Source organism: Amblyomma maculatum, chromosome 3 (assembly GCF_055883805.1).
Source record: "Amblyomma maculatum isolate TAMU_Amacu chromosome 3, ASM5588380v1, whole genome shotgun sequence".
NCBI lineage: Eukaryota > Metazoa > Arthropoda > Arachnida > Ixodida > Ixodidae > Amblyomma > Amblyomma maculatum.
The window spans coordinates 97,043,754-97,060,938 of NC_139346.1; the positions used below are offsets into that span (position 1 = coordinate 97,043,754).

The 17,185-nt window shown below is 44.6% G+C and overlaps 1 long non-coding RNA gene across 1 annotated transcript; it reads left to right on the forward strand.

Annotated features, from left to right (window-relative positions):
* The first annotated feature begins 9,829 nt into the window (after positions 1–9,829).
* LOC146195385 (uncharacterized) lies at positions 9,830–16,878 on the forward strand. The gene is made up of 6 exons (XR_014705557.1): positions 9,830–10,131; positions 10,591–10,712; positions 12,989–13,036; positions 15,307–15,342; positions 15,807–15,851; positions 16,772–16,878. It is a non-coding gene; the product is annotated as an uncharacterized LOC146195385 (long non-coding RNA).
* The last annotated feature ends 307 nt before the right edge of the window (positions 16,879–17,185 follow it).

Here is a 17,185-nt window from a genome sequence, read left to right on the forward strand (position 1 = left end):
TCATCAACAACAGAATAGGGATAAACATCCCTTATATACACAGCGAGGCCACCTCCTCTGCGATTTAGCCTCAAAAGGCCGTTATGCTTATGATCACCCAAACGAAAATGATCTTCATGCGATGTAGCCCAAGTTTCAGTCAAAATAACAGCTTCAAAATTCACATTTAAAGAAGAGAAAAATGCTCACTTTGGTCGCCTATATTGTTCACGCTACGTACATTTATGTGAATAGTAGAGAATCTTTTCTTTGCTGCAGTGAAATTGCCATTGAAACATGCGTTACTGTAATAGGCGCAAACGGGATTATAATCCATAGCGATATCTTGCGCACTTGAAAAGAGGCGAGTGAACTATGAAAAGCATCTACTCTGTCATCTTCTGCACATCGGACTAATCTTTTAGCCTGATGACGTCACAATGCTCGGTCTTTCGCGCAAGAACTTTACCGCCACTGGTCCAGACATATTCATGACCATTCATGACCTAACTCAAAACAATAATGACCAGCTACAGGTAGACATAATATTGCCACCCGGTGTCCCCATGTTCAAGCTGCGCCTGGAAGAAGAGGACACTGAAGTTGACTCTCGTGCTGTGCGCCGAACGTTTGCCTGCTGGTACAGCTTCGTCCCGTCGTTTTAGTCGAGTCTAACCCTGTTGTCCGTGACATATTTTGGTGTCGGCGCAGGGTATCGATCCCAGTATATGTCCCGAACTCCTCCGCATACCCAGGATTCAGGTCCTGTGCCAATCGACACTCCTGTTCACCGCGCTAGCCGGAGGAACCTAGGCCTACCACCTGAGCACGGTCCGTTGGAATTCACCACCGCAGCCGCCCCTCGACCTGTCATGCAAACTCCAACGTATTACACTCTACAGAACCCGCGACTGCCTAAGGCTTTCCACGGCTGTCAGACGGAAGACGTCGAAGACTGGCTCGCCCAGTTTGAACGGGTCGCCGCATTTAATCAGTGGGACGACACCGCAAAGCTCAGGAACGTCTTCTTTAGCCTGGAAGATGGCGCTCGTACTTGGTACGAGAATCGCGAAGGTGCCCTAACATCGTGGCGCGAGTTCTGCCGCTGCATCCTGGACACCTACAGCAGCCCGGATCGCCGAGAACGAGCAGAAAGAGCTTTACGCTCTCGAATACAGATGCCGAACGAGACCATAACCATGTACGTGGAGGACATGACTAGGCTGTTCCGACGATCTGACCCGGCCATGCCCGAAGAGAAAAAGGTACGCCATCTCATGCATGGCGTTAAGGAACAACTGTTCGCTGGGCTCGTGCGCAATCCGCCGAGCACAGTTGCCGAGTTTCTTTCAGAAGCAATCACGATGGAAAGGATGCTCCAGCAGCGGTCTACGACCTACGACAGGCCGGTAATCGCCGCTTCGCTCACGGAGCCGCATTCGACCTTCGGGGCTAGTCCGGATCTTCTTCGCGACATCATCCACTCCATTTTGCGTGAAGAGCTCCAGAAGCTTTTCGGTGCTGCCCAGCCGACGGTCGCCTCTGTCGCTAGTATTGTACGCGAAGAACTCCAGCAGGTACTTCGGCCTTCGGTACCACCTGCTAACCCGCCATCCTTTTCCAGCGAGTCCTCTCGACCAACGTATGCGGACATCTTGCGACGTCCCCAAACTGATTCCACACAATTACTGCCACCCGACCAAGGCTCACTGTATTCAGCCCACCCCGAGCCGTACATCGACAACCGCCGACCACCCCAGCGAAAGGCAGACCTGTGGCGTGCCCCAAATCGGCAGCGCCTGTGCTTCCATTGCGGAGAACCTGGTCACCTGTATCGACAGTGCCCATATCGTCAACTTCAGTGTCTTCTTCTTCCAGGCGCAGCTAGAACATGGGGACACCGGGTGGCACCTTACCCCGCCTCCGCTATCTATGATGTCCATGTGCTGATCTATCTTTTCTCTTACATTGGCCATCGCTCGCGCTCCGTCCCTTATTTCTTTTTTAGGAGGGGGAGTAATGCCACCCGGTGTCCCCATGTTCTAGCTGCGCCTGGAAGAAGAGGACACTGAAGTTGACTCTCGTGCTGTGCGCCGAACGTTTGCCTGCTGGTACAGCTTCGTCCCGTCGTTTTAGTCGAGTCTAACCCTGTTGTCCGTGACAATATTTATGGACTTTTCGACAGCATTCGATCGTGTCTCCCATGTTAAATTACTTCACAAGCTAAATAGCATACTTGGGGACGGCCCCTTGTTCACTGGATCGAAGATTTTCTTTCAAACCGCTTCTAGTACGTGTAATACAATGATCACTTCTATGATCGTGTTCCTGCTTTGTCCGGCGTTCCACAGGGCTCTGTTGTGGCACCACTTCTGTTTTTATTGTACATAGATGATATAGCAAACCAAGTTGACGTCACCATTCGCCTTTTTGCGGACGACTGCATGCTTTATCATACCATAAGATGCCATGAGGACCAAACAAAGTTGAATACTTGTCTAAATAGAGTAGTGCAGTGGTGCGCGGATTGGGAAATGGTGATAAACTCTGACACGACTGTTTGCAGGACGGTGTCAAAGAAACATTCAAGTCTGCTGTTTCCGTACGGTTTTAATGACACCGTTCTTCAAAATGTTACTCAGTACAAATACTTGGGCGTGATAATTTCATCCGATTTTAGCTGGAATGCTCACATACAACATGTTTGTAAAAAAGCCCTGAACAAACTGTTCTATATCAACCGCACCCTATCGCATTTCACCAGCCAAACAAGACAGCTTGCTTATGTCAGCCTTATCAGACCGGCGCTCGAATATGCCAACATAGTATGGTTTCCACATAGCAAAAGCCACATTAGCACGCTTGAACGTGTACAGAGAAAAGCGGTCCGCTTTATCTATAACTGCTATAAGTGCACTTATTCACCTACCGAACTCCTTTCCCGTGCCGGCCTCGCAATCCTCGAGGTCCGGGCAGAACTTCAACGCCTAACATTCTTATATGCAGCTTTACACAATGTTCTACAGCTGAATCCCGCCGCTTTCGTGAGATACAAAAACACCAGACCGACACGACATAAGCAGGACTTCACACTAAAAGAATTTTTTTGTAACAATAATACTTTTCGCTTTTCTTATCTTCCGCGAGTTGTTCGGGGATGGAATTCGTTAAACCCTGCTATTATGCACAGCCTACAATCGAAAAATTTGCCAACGCTCTGGAAGAAACAGCGTGACTAAAACTTGTTTTTTCACAACCAACACCTGTGAAGAATCGCTGTGAAAACTAATGTGAAATACCAAGTACTGTATCGCCTTTGTTTTATGTATATTTGGTTCCTGTATGGGTTGTCTGGCCTTCATTGTACCTGTGTTTAAGACTACCATGTTCCCACTCCTGTAATAATCCCAATCGTGATTGACAGTATTCTGAAATAAATAAATATTTCTAAGACACTTCTTTATGACGTACTTTTGCTGCTCCCAGCAACTGCTTATTGGCGGCCGTCAAATTCTCATACACATAGATCGTCCCTTTGTCATCGTAGGCAAGCTTTTCTTTTGTGATCCTTTGCTTGTTTGCCTTGGCTGGAAAAGCATAACGCTTGTTTCGGCGAACAAAACGGACGGACGTTTGTCTCGTCAGAGTTACGCGTCGGAACCCTGTGACATGTGTCCACATCAATATCAGTATCAATATCAATATCAGAGATTGGCTCATCAATAGCCTACCCAATCTCCTTTACTGCATCTAGAGGATCTGCGGAACTGATTACGCCCTTTATTTCAAGGTTATTCAGCCGGCTGTACAGCTCAAGCTCTTCAACTCTTCGCCCGAGAAGTTGTTTTCGTTTCTTTGTGCTTCGTTGCACTTCATCATCTCACCGAGCTCTTTCCTGAGGGCCTTGACCTCATTCCTGATTACCTTGGTCTCATCACACATGTCGCTGCAGTATTTGACACTCTCGTTTGCCGAGCGCAGCTCCAATCTCAGTTCACTTTTAAAATCTTCAAGTGCCTTCATCACAACTGCGTCCTTCGGTATGACGCTAGGCAGTAGAAAGCAAATTGAACAAACAGGTTTCCAGACACTAAACGTGGCAGAAGTGCATGGCTTATGAAACGCAGTAGCTAAATAGTGTTAGAGACACGTCTCTCACCTGCAAAGGCAGAAGAAATTAGCCCATGCACGTCGCTTGCGCACTGCTGCCAAACTGAGGTGCAGGCAGAGTCAGCGTCGGCTTATGAGGCAGCTGTGGATGAAAGTGCGATGTTGTCTTATCGTTGCTCACAGGAGACGTCCACCAAGAAACAACCGGGACAGGAGTCCGATGTAGCGTCAGCGCCCCGTGGAAACCACGATAGCTCGAACCGTGAAACGGGTAGCGCGGCACTTGTGACGCTTGTGGCGTTGTTGTCACTAGGTCGCTCTCCAGACTGAAGAAGCATGGAGGAGACGCGAGAGAGAAATATGCAAGGGGCGACGACGTTGGCAAAAGGACGTTGTGTAGGGTAATTGTAGGACGTTTTGTAGGATAAATGAATCAGGAATTAAAGATGGGTCACCTGGCTGGGAAAAGTCAAACAAAGAGGAGTGACGCCAAGAAATAGAGACAGAGAAGATGAGGTCGACAAAGAAGCGGCTCATGCTGGGACTCGTAAGAGGACACAGCTTGGTCTTTGACGCTCGTCCTGCGTCAATTGAAACCTCACTTGTAAAATCTGGTGCGGGCGCTGGGTAGACTGTCAGAAGGAAGCCCGAAGGCGGATTCCCAGATTAAACCGCGCCGAAGTCGTCGTCTTGCTCGCCTGCCGCCATCTGAGCCTACGATGTCTGATAACAGCTATAATACGAGGTTCATGCCTAGCAGCTCATAGCAGCGTCACCGGGAGCCGCGTTCGAAGAAGTGGATGAATGGCTCACTCACTACCAGCGGGTGAGCCGTTACGATAAGTGGGATTCTTCTGCCCAGCTAGCTAACGTAGTCTTCGCGCTTAATGACAGAGTTCTAACGTGGTACGACAACCACGAGGACACGTTCATCACCTGGGACCGCTTTACGGAAGAGATAAAAGAGTGCTTTGGAGATTCTAACGCGAAGAAGAAGCGAGCTGAACAAGTGCTGTCTCAAAGAGCTCAGCTTGCTGGGGAAACGTGCACCAAATACGTCGTGAAATGATGCTTACCCAGCATCGACAAGCTGGGTAAGCTTGTCGATGCTTGCATGACTGAAGATGACAAAGTTGGCCATCTGCTTAAAGGGTTTGCCATAGGTATTTATAATTTTCCTATCGGCAAAGCAAGTATTGATTCAGTGGCTGACGTGATCCTGCATTGCCACACCTTCGAGACGGTGAAAATGCGGAGGATAACATCCAAGTTCATTGATTATGCCAAAGCGTTTGACTGCGTAGATCACTGCAGACTGTGGCAAGCTCTCCAAGAGATGGGAGTTCCAATTCACCTCATCTGTCTCCTCAGGAACCGGAATGAAGGGCTAGCGGCCACAGTCAGATCTGGGCATGGTCTTACTGATTGGTTTCCGATTAAAAAAGGAGTGAAACAGGGCTGCACACTGTCGCCCTGCCTATTTACCCTTTATGCTGAGTCCATCATGAGGAAGGCCGATCTGGATGAGTCTTCAGCTGGAGTGAAGATTGCTGGGAAACGTATCAACAATCTTAGATATGCGGATGATACCACTTTAATGGCAGAACTTGAAGTGGAACTCAACAGACTTCTGATGCGCGTATAAGGAGAGAGTGAGAAATTTGGGCTCAAACTGAAAATTATTAAGGAAAAGATCATGGCGTCTTGCCCTATCAAGTCCCGGAGCATCAAGGGACAAGAAGTGGAAACTGTAACAGATTTTCACTTCTTGGGCTCCAAGATTACCCCGGAAGGAGGCTGCAGCCATGAAATTAGGAGATGTCTGCTTCTGGGAAAGAGAGCCACGGCTAGCCTTGACCGCCTAGTAAAGAGCAGAGATATTACACTGCCAACCAAGATCCGTATTACTCGTGCTATGGTCCTTCCAGTTGTGATGTATGGATGCGAGAGTTGGACTGTGAAGAAGGCTGACCACCGAAGAATTGACGCGTTTGAATTGTGGTGCTGGCGAAAACTCTTGAGAGTTCCTTGGACTGCCAGAAGATCAAATCAGTCGATATTGTCGACCAGAAACCCTGACTGTTCATTGGAGGATCAAATTCTAAAGTTAAAGCTCAGATACTTTGGTCATCTGATGAGAAGAGAGGACTCGCTGGAGAAAGATTTGATATTGGGAAAGGTTGAGGGTCGCCGGAGAAGGTGTAGGCAGCGAACGCGATGGTTAGATGGCATCCTCGAGGCGCTGCAGATGAAGTTATGTGATGTTAGAAATATAGTGAGAGACCGGAAAGCGTGGCGTGGCATGGTCCATAGGGCCAGGAAGAGTCGGACAAGACTGAACGACTGAACTGAACTGAAAATCCAAGTTCGGACGTTTAGCTGGGCGTCGGTGACCGCTATTGACGCTGCTCAGGTAACATCGTCTGGCGATGTGCCCTCCTCGATCCGTCTGATCGTTCGCGAAGAAGTGAGCCGGTCGCTAGGACTAGCTTGGGGCTCCTCAGCGCTGCCACTGTCGCATCCGCCGTGTCCGCCTCTAACGACAGCCTTTAGTGGAGCGGATTTTGTTAATTCAGTGGATTTCGATGAATAGCGGGGACCGCAGCAGCTTCGGCCGAGCAACATGCCGATAACACCCCCAAGGCAGCGGACCCGCTACTACCAGTCGACACACAACCGGTATGAAAACGGTCGACGAGAGGCTCTCAGCGGCGATTACTTGCCTGAGCCACCTTTTCACAGACCTCCTGTGTGTTATCGCTGCGGCCAACCTGGCTACCCCTCAAGGCTATGTTCTCGCCGTTGCATCGCGTTACGGCTAGGACTCTATGAGCTACCCTGAGCAACAGGGTTACTATCCTGGCTCTTCTCGTCGTTCCACCCCCCCCCCCCCCTGACTCCGGGGATCTATTGCAAGCACATTAGCGGGATATTTCACCGGCATAGAACAGAAGTATGACACCACCTCCAGGTTCCCGCGCGTGCCGTTCTCCATCGCACCGGCGCCCCTCACCGCCACCGGAAAACTAGTCAGCGTGACCGATGGGGGTGAAGCCGCTGGACGTTCCCTGTTACAAGAGATACCCCCGCTGGGCTGATGTTACGGAACAAAGTCCACGTTTTTGTTGATGGTGTTCCTGTGATGGTTTCAGTTGATACCGGTGCAACCATATCCAGAATGAGTGCTTTATTTAAGCGTCGCCTCGGAAGAAAAGTGTTATTTGAGTGGGATCAAGGTGTTAAGTTTTGTGGTGTGAGTGGCGAACCATTGCTTGCGGTTGGAAAGCACAGTGTTAAAGTTTCTTTTGATGGTGAAGCGTTCCGTGCTGAAATAGCAGTGCTCGCCCTATCAACGCACGACGTCATTCTTGGGCTCGAAATATACTGTGAATTAAGAATGAATTCAATATATTCCATTCTCATGCAATATTTTCCATGACAGGACTGATTATTTAAGACAAGGTTAGTAGAGGGGGAAAGTTCTTTTTTAATGAAGCCAGAAATCAGACTTGGTGGCTCATTCCCGCCTTATTACTCGAGAAGCATGGGAAATCATGTCCCAACAGTGAGGGTTGCCGTTCTCACAAAACATTGTTGTGCAAGCCGTTCTGCGGACAATGTTGCACGTTAAATATTCTTCATATGGTTTAGGTAACGTGCGTGTTCTATTCGCTTATAAAATCTGCGCTTTGTGAACTTTGTTATATTGTCCAAAGGTGAATTTGGCAACGATCTTCAATAGCTCCAAATATCTGTAGAATACTGCTATTTGTTAGGGACTGTTCGCAATTCGGCCGGAGACACAGCTAGACATTACTTCTTTATTTTCCTGCTTCATCAAGAGCTTTAAAATAGCTTGATATTCTATTTATTTTCTTCATCCGAAATTGAGACATAGTTGATAAATTATTATTTCATCGCTTAATCTTCATGTTATTACTACAAAGCTGCAGCTGCTTACCCGTGCGAACCCAGAAGAGCACTTGTTTAACAGAATATCCGAGTGGTTCATGGCGTCCATATAAGGTTGCAGCATTTACAATTGAAATAACCTTACTAGACTGATTTCATGAATTGTTGCTGTAGCTTATGTGTCCTACAGTCCTCACACTTATTCAATATTGTTCCATGGCTTTCAACTTTTATGCAAATTGTTAATTCTCCGCAACTCGGAATTAGTTGTTAATGCTTCGTGTGGACATTAGAACAAAATACGAGAATTTTTCCATTGTTTAATTATAGTTCGCGCTATATTTTTCCTTCAATAATTTTCTCCGCATTTTTTTGTTTTCTTCCTCTTCTCGTCCCCTTCGTTTTCTTTATCATGGAATAATTTCTTCTTCTTCATACCGCAAATAAATCGGCAGTTGGTAGTGTGCACATTATCGTGCTGATGTCTTGTTGCAATAGCTTGTGTATGTTTGCACGTGATAGACAATGCAGCGCCAGAGGTCATCAGATGAAGTGGCCTAGCCGAGTGAATGGTACACACTAGACCGCGTGCGGGCAGTGTCCGTGTTAGAACTACCCATGTAATTTGCAGTGACGACACTAATGGAAGCCTAGAAATGAAGGGTGAAATGACGTGATAAGCGACACGAGTTAAAAATAAATTGGCCTAAGCATGTGCTGATCCCGAGCGCTAATGTGAGTTACTTGGTCCTTTGGCCTCGGTGTTGAAAATTGAGGGCCTATTTTTAACCGGACGCCACTAATATCTCCACTCGCCTACTCTGGTCAATCGTACTGGGGAGGGCACTAATCATCGACAACTGTAAAATGCCACTCAGAATCCCGATGTGCACGTGCTAGAGGTTGATGGATGACCGCGAGCGCTTACTATGATTAGCGAAAACCGGCTGCAATTACATCGTGTTCCTAAAACTACCGTCTTGCATTTTGTCTACGGGATCACTTGTGATATCTTCTTAAGCATGCTCTCACCTTCCCGACACGTGTTTAGGTGCCTATTTATGGAAACTGCTGACATTCCGATAAAGAATGCCTCTCGTAAATGTGATTATCGAATGGAGGAACTTTAAAGAGTCGGGGACCGAAGAACACAAGTATATTGTAGCGATTTCATGAAAGTTACGGCAGTAAGAAAAAGAAGCAAACATTTTGGCGGTATAGTCCTTGTGGGAAAAGTTTGGTCGAACCCGCTAACCAATGTTTTCTGTACTCTTTACAAAATGGGCCCCACGGTTTGGTCCGCTTGGTGTACAGTTGTCGAGGGCTACACTTTGATTCAGTGAAGATAGGATGAAAAAAAAAAAACGCCGAGAACACCGTACCTCGAAGAGGCCGCGTGGACTTCCGCTTCGACAAGCGAGCACAAGGGTAGTATAGAAGCGATGTTCTTTTTCTGCTCTTCTTTATTCCCGAGGATTCTTAGCTGCGATGTAGCCACAAGTTCTGCACGCAAACCGTGGCAGGCATACACTCTAACGCGTATTGTACTCCCTCAATGGGCAGCGCGGGCCACACGTTCGCATTGTGCTTGGAATACCGGACAGCAGTCTTTGCCGTAGCTGCGTATGCGTGCCATCGCGACCAATAAGCGGCTCGATTCAAGAACTCTCAGGTCTACATGTGCGCTTTGTTCCCCTTCCTTGGTAACCCAAACGAGCCACTTCTTGTGCCTGGGTTGAGCTGCCCGACGGGGGTAAAACCGGAACGGCTGCCGTATCGCCAGTTTCCAGACCCCGCCGCAGACGCCTCTCCCTCTCCACCACAATTCTCTCTCCCTGTAACCTTGCGCTGATTGTCGGCGAGACGACGGAGGCCCTAACGAAGGCGCGATTGAGGAGTTCTGCAGAATGGGGAGAAAGAACGGTTTTGGGCTGGACAGGTGTGACAGATGGCGACTCGCATTCGCGACATCAGTCTGTCGGTGACTTGTCCGAGCATCGCGGTTCTGTGCGGGTGTTTTCCAGATGAGCACGTGACCCGTTATAAAGGGATCGTATAAGACTGCAAGCCTTATTTAGTCTGGACAGTACTGTGGCCAACGTGAAACTTGTGGAGTGCGCAGTTTAACAGGTAAGATTGATTACTGCGTGTACTGCATTTTCGACCGCTATAGGATACCCGCAGCGATGCTTTACGTGGTACATACCTATATTACGCCTAATATAATGAATTACACTACAAATGTTTGAAAAATCGCTCATTGTGCAGAATACAAAAATCAAGCTCAGGCTTGAAAACTGAGTGAATAAATTTGAAATTTTAGCAGTATAATATATTTATTGTTATCATTCATCGGTTACGTAGTGGTAAGAAAGAAATATTCAGCACCATCGACGAGATTTTTATCAGCTATTGACAAACCAATATCTCCATTTTTTTGTCTATGCTAATCTCCTTGGGCATTTTCCTAGCGCCTCCTGGTTGTAAAACTAAGCACCTCGTATCTTCTGTAATGAAGGAACTCCGCCTCTGAGTGTAAGTGCTGTATTAAAATTGCGCTGAGACATTGTCACAATTTTGCCTTCACAGCAATCTGCATTTAAGGGAGAATTGGTTGAGTGCACGTCAAGCACAAGCAAGACGACGAAATGCATCGTCCACTGACACTCATCGTTGTGGTTATTCTCCTGACGATGACCTTGACTTTCCGAGTGAGTTATATGCTTTCGTTTAAACTCCATGTTTGCTTCTGAATACCCCGAGAAAGCTTCGCTGTTTAAACGCATTGCTGATATATAAAACTACACACAAATACGAAAACGAGATCTGTTTGCTGTCTGCACTGCTCTGCTCGGACTACCTGCTCGGACTCCGCGGCATGCTTTCAGGTCATTGTTTTAGTTTATCGATTTCTTCATACGCAATCTGGGAATGTTTTCTTTCGTGCTTAGAACCCCTTTCTTGGTTTTTCATATTGAACGCCCATATCCTGAATGGTCGTTTTCGAAACAGGCACAATTGTCTTGATATGAGAGAAGGTAACAGCTTTTGTTTCTTCCAAACAATAACCGATGGAGGAAGCCTACGAAATAAGCGAACGAATATGTACTAAATAGGCTTGTCAGCGAAAGAATCATTTAATCCGTCATCCTCTTTAGCAGCGATGTCAGTGCTTCTCTCTCATTAGCGCTCCTTCACTCCTGTCTGCGGCCCTCGATGTGCCCGATGAACGTGATAAGGGGTCATAAATAGTCTTCCCTTCCACTTTGGTTGACGCTGACAGGCGTTCATGCGTAGCACGGTAACTAGGTGCGCAATATATGATTGAAGGTTTAAATGCGAATCGTTTCAGCTTATTGCGCCCGTGACACTCGCATTCACTGCTTTCTGCAGAACACATTTTTGATCACAGTTTCGCGCCACCATCAATGAAGAGAAATCTCTTTAGCTTTAGAGCGATTCTTTTTATTGCTTTTCATCTAATATTTCTTATTTTCTTGACACCAAAATTTGATTACTATTCGATCATTTTCAATATGCGTGCAATGTCCTTCTCAGTACCTGACCTTCGAAGTCGGAACTCGACATTACGGGCGGTGTTTTTGTTGCGCCGTGAATTCTATGAATGTAAAAAGAACATTCACATTGCCTGCTATCGATAGGTATTTTACGGCCCTTAGTGGCTGCCATCATATTTTATATTTGTTTTTAAATAGTTTTCAGGAATTTCATTGCAGATCAATTTGTATACCATTGTATGCCTAGGAAACCCCGAAATACAATTCTTTATTTGCCTAGCGAACAGCAAACAGAATTTTGAAACACTTTTCTGCTTTATTGGTCCCCAAAATTTTCGCACATGACTAGGCATGTTTTAAAACTTGAAGTTTATGATCTTATCTGCCAGGCTGTGAACGTTTCTTCAAGGAAAATGGAAAACATATAAAGTTTTTAAGAGATATTTTAGACGCAAACGTTTTTTAAGAGCATAACATTTATATGTAAAGGCATTAAATGTTTGCTATAGCAAGACACTTAGACTTAAAACCAGGAAAAAACAGCTTTCAAACGACGCCGGCAACATAGGCTGAAAATAGGGAGTTGAACCCATCGCTTGGGCCTCAGGTTCTCGGGTCTTTTTGATCCATTCTGGGACATTCGTGCTTATATATTTCGGTAGGATGGTTAGTGATAAATATATCGATGAAAAACGCAATGAGGATGCTGTCAATACAGTGCATAATTTGTAAAATGCTCATAGAGCATACGGATTGCTTTTTAGCCATTACAACAACATAAGGTCCCCCCCCCCCCCTCCCCCTTCTCTTGCATTCACGAATCTCCGGTACTGATATTATCTGCAGAACTAAACGCAGCCTTACTCTCGTCACTGTAAGCACAGATAAGTTTATAAAATCATAAATGCCCCATGTATAGCTCAATTTGAAACCTGCAGCACGCTTGGAGAAACCTCCAAATGTTATTTTCTTTCTTCCTAGAGCGGACAGATGCGATATATGATTTTAACAATATGTCAGACCACTTTCAATATGCCCCGGAGAGCCGCCTGGGAGCACTATTGCTTCTTTTAATCTTCTCTATAACCTTCCTAGGATAAGAATCTTTAGATGTCCCAGAAATAAAAATACTCCTGCACATGTATTGTGGCGAGTCGTAATGAGCCATATGATATCTTGCAGTCATTTTTCGAAATATTGCAATAAGTTAAAGGAAAAAAATCTTACGAAAAACGTATAAGAAGAAAGAGACGTGACGACAGGACAGAGCACAAAGAGTCCTGTCGTGGCGCCTCTTTCTTCTTCAACTTTTTGCGCAAGTTTATTTCCTTTTGCTAATATGAACCACCTCACCCAGAACAAAGTGCTTATTGCAGTACGATAGGAAGACTATATTAGTCGGTGCAAAAAGCACGTCTGTTCTTGTTGTACTCACATGAGCTTGTTACACCATGCTTACATATATGCAGTCATGTGATGCTGACAACATGCAACGTCTGGCTGGGCCTCAAGCAAGGGTAAGACCTCAGCGATTCTCTTCCTACTGTGCCCATGAATGACTGGATACTTTAGTAGAGAAAAAACTAAGATTTTATGCATGGAACAGGTATCTTTAGTGCAGAATTTTCCGGGTTTTCAATCACTAACGGGAAAAATGCTTTTTGTATGAAATCAAAACGCGATATGAACGTTGAATGCCATCGCCATAACAACGAATAGGAGTTTAATCGAAGAGGAGTAATTCACACTATCCCGATCAAGGAAGAAGGCTATAGTTTGAATCTGCTAAGCTCGGGAAAAAAAGAACAGTAGGAACGGAGTGCATTCTAGCAAAATATCTTTTGAGAAGCGAATACGGAAACTCTTACTTATCGCTGCAGCCGACCAAATAAGTGTTAATCATACTACGACACAAACACTCGCGCAGTACATTACGCGCAGTCGCAACCATCAACATTCATCTGGGCACAGAAGGCTTTCTTTGTTCTACTCAGATTAATAAAGTTAAAACCCTACTATATTTTGTCGTTTTTTTTTCTTAGTTAGAGACTGGAGTGTTTGTCGGAAGTATCTTTAATCACGTCTATACTAGACGGCGACTAGCCAAAATGATACACGGCATAAAACTTCATGGTTAACGGTATATATGATCTTGTCTAGGATATGTTCCATAATGCAGCAATCTAAAACACAAGGAGTATAGGAAGTAACGTCACGTCGACCCCAGATGAGAATAAAGTGAACAAGGCGCTAAAATTCGCCTTCCACCTCAGCGTGTCTTTAATATTTGCATAGGAGATAAGCACATTGATATGTCAAAACAAAACGAGCTTGGTATGCACAGCAGTTTCATCGCTGTTCAAATTACGTAGGTAATAACATGAGGTGAGATGAGCATCACTATGCCATCTAAGTACTCGCCTTCTTTGGTCGAACGTCTGAGCAATCTCGTAGGTGTTTATAAACGGGGCATATGTCACTGCGCTTAGAGTCTTCACCATGTTAGAAGGGCCTAAAGGTTAGAGTAATAAGGTGCATTTTCATAAATTTCGCAGTATAGGAAAGTAAACATACCAGAAAGCATATATGACTGACACCACTGCGCGCAATTTCTTTACTATATGGGTCAGTTTGTTTCCAATGCGTTAGGAAAACCTAATGAGTTGAAATGTACGGTATACCAGTTAGTTTTCTAATATGCTTAACTCCAGCAGAATCTAGAAAAGCTGACGGAACTGGTTTCATAAATGACGAAATAAGTTCGCGCTCTCTGCATGCCAAAGGTAGATATTATGGACAGGTATGAGAAAATGAGTGACTTTTATTTAAGGAAGATTTACGAAAATAAATAATTTGAAGTATGGCTTCTTGTGACGAAAGTTCCTGCGAACAACTGCTATTCAGCACAGTCTCTACTGCGCTGTCTTTTCCAAGCAAAGCCTCCAATCCGATATCATGAGCTGCAATCTTCCCAAATTACATTTTTGCTCATTCAACGAAAGTTATGGAACAAATACGCAGTTTTTTCTGAGTGAAAGCGTACAATAGGACTTCAGAATAATGAGAAAGTGTAAAAGCATGCGCTCATTTGGCGGATGCACATCGCAACACATAACGTCTTCCCTAGTTAGTCAAATAGATTTTTGTCACCTCGCAATATAAAGTACATTCCAAGTCCATCCACATTGGCACCGGGTTCCTAATTATCGATGTGCTGATTCTGGACGATAATTCTCTAGAATAAGGGTATAAAAGTGAGGGTATTTGAAAAGTCGTGTGGTAAGTCACATACCTAGTTGCAGGGCAGCGCGATATAAGTTTTGAGGGTTGTGCGACATTGGTTTAAGCGAAGCAGCAGTTTTCAAATATTCGTAGAGCCGTAGAAAAGCCTACTATCTAAACAGTTATGCGGAACCTCTTCCGAGAGCAAGGGACGGTAACCAGGATGATAAAAAATATTCGTGCCAGTAACCAAAACCTGTCATTAATTAGGCTGACAAGTGGCTGTTACAACGTACAACTGCACTGTATGATAGCAGCGGCAAACCTCAATTTCCAATAAACCTTAATAATGCAGACAAGTGAAGGTCAATAGTGGCAGCCAGCCTCCACCATATATTACTCTTGTGGATGAACAGCTCAGTTTCTGCGGATATTATATTATATACTTGTGCCCAGTGTGTCCTTCAACTTGACTAGTTAAGGTGTGAAGTACAACACGTAGCGTCACAAAAAGTGGAATCGCTTGTATATATGCAGATTTGTGACTTTTCTTTCTGTTTCGCAGAGAGGTGGTGATTATGGTGGACCATCCGAGTCTCTCGTAGGTATTTTACCTTGTTATCACATTGGGAAGTCATAGATCCATTTAAAGTCTGCGCTTTAGCAAACTATTCTTGGAAACATTCCTTAAGAATGAAACGTGATTTCCAAAAAAGAAACTAGCAATTGGAGAAGCCAAGAACAGCTTCTGTTCACGTGCCCATATGTTTTACAATAACCGGATCTAGTCTATTTCAGTTACGCTCTTTTTTGAAAATTTATGATGGATATTAATGCAAACGTAATGATGAAGCATAAGGTTTTCAACACATTGTTCCTAAAATTTGTTGCTATAAAAATAACAAATAAATTGTCCACGAACATATTTGTAACTTCAGCCATAAATATTGACTGCCAAACTGTCAATACGGAAAGTTCTAAATCAATTATAGAGTTCTCAACGTGACGCCTCGCAAACGCATTTATTTTGAGTCTTACTCTGGAGCTCTTTGCGTTTCGGTTTAGGGTCGCGTTGCTGTTGGAATGCGGCAGCGAGCTCGGAGCAGCAAGGTAGGCCTTGATAATATTTTCTGTTTTGTTTCCTAATTAAGTTCATCGTTTCCCCACATTATACTGGAAGCAACCTATTTACGTTAAAACAACAGATAATGTTGAAATAAAAAAAAAAATAAACGCTCGTTCGGAAAACTATGGATGGGAACATCTGGCCAAGGAATGCGCTATACGATTGTCATGTTGAACTTTAGAGCGTTTAATCTCAATCTGCAGGTGCTGTGGCTTCTAAGTAGTTACCACATGTATGGCATAACGAGCCCACTCCCCCCCTACCCCCCCCCCCAAAAAAAAAAGTAGTGCTTAGTGCACAATTGTATGCAAACTGCCTTCATGTATAGAACCAGAGCGTCTCGTTTGTTTAGAGCTTTGACACTAACAAGAAAAAATAAACAGGTTAAATCTTGAATAACAGTAAAAATATTAAAATCTCAATTATGCAAATGTTTAGCAATTTATCAGTTCCTCTACAAGTCTTCAAAGAAAATATTTTCATAAAAACAAATTGTTTCTATACGAGACCTGTCCCTGTGCACTTTCAAAGAACAAACCGAATGGGTAGATGTTTCCACCTGACCACAGCCGAAGAGATGTTTTTATGAATAATATGCTTTCTGCTGGATGTAAAAGTAGGGACGCGTTTATTTTCATTTTATTCCGAACTGTTGCGGTCTTGAAAAACCTAGCAAGTGGGATGACATAGATACACGAAAGATTAATTCATCGCAAAATAAGCATGGAACCTGCGCTTCATTAAAAAAAGACACAAAAAAATCCTTACGCGGCAGTGGGCATAGCTGCTGAGAATTTGGAAAGCGTGAGAAATAAGGAAAAAAAGACTAATTCTCTCGCACTTTTTTTATCGAGCAATTTTATTTGTCGTGCATAATTAACTTATTTTCTCGCTACTTCCACAGCTGGCCAAGCCGTCCATGCGAAATGGTCCAGAGGCGGAGTTGAGCGAGTAGTTGCGGAATGCTTTCTGAATAAATCTATGCAAAAAAAATATGCGTTTCCTACATTACTTGGTGGTTGTTATGTATCTTTCACCTGTTCATGCTGCTTGTTATATTGATTCTAAATGCTCAACGTTTAATTAAAAGCTGCCTGATGCTTCCTTTCTTGTGCTTTTACCTTTACTCTAAAACTATTCGTTTATTATCAACGTTCTACGGCCACTAGTTTAGACAATATATGTAGAAAGAAGATGGGGCTTCGTTGCATCATGCCACGGGAATCGCATTTCTACTGGTTAGTTGTTACAAGACAACCGCTGGTACCAACCAAAGAAAACTTTGCCTCTTATCCAGGAACTTATTTTTTTTTCTCCT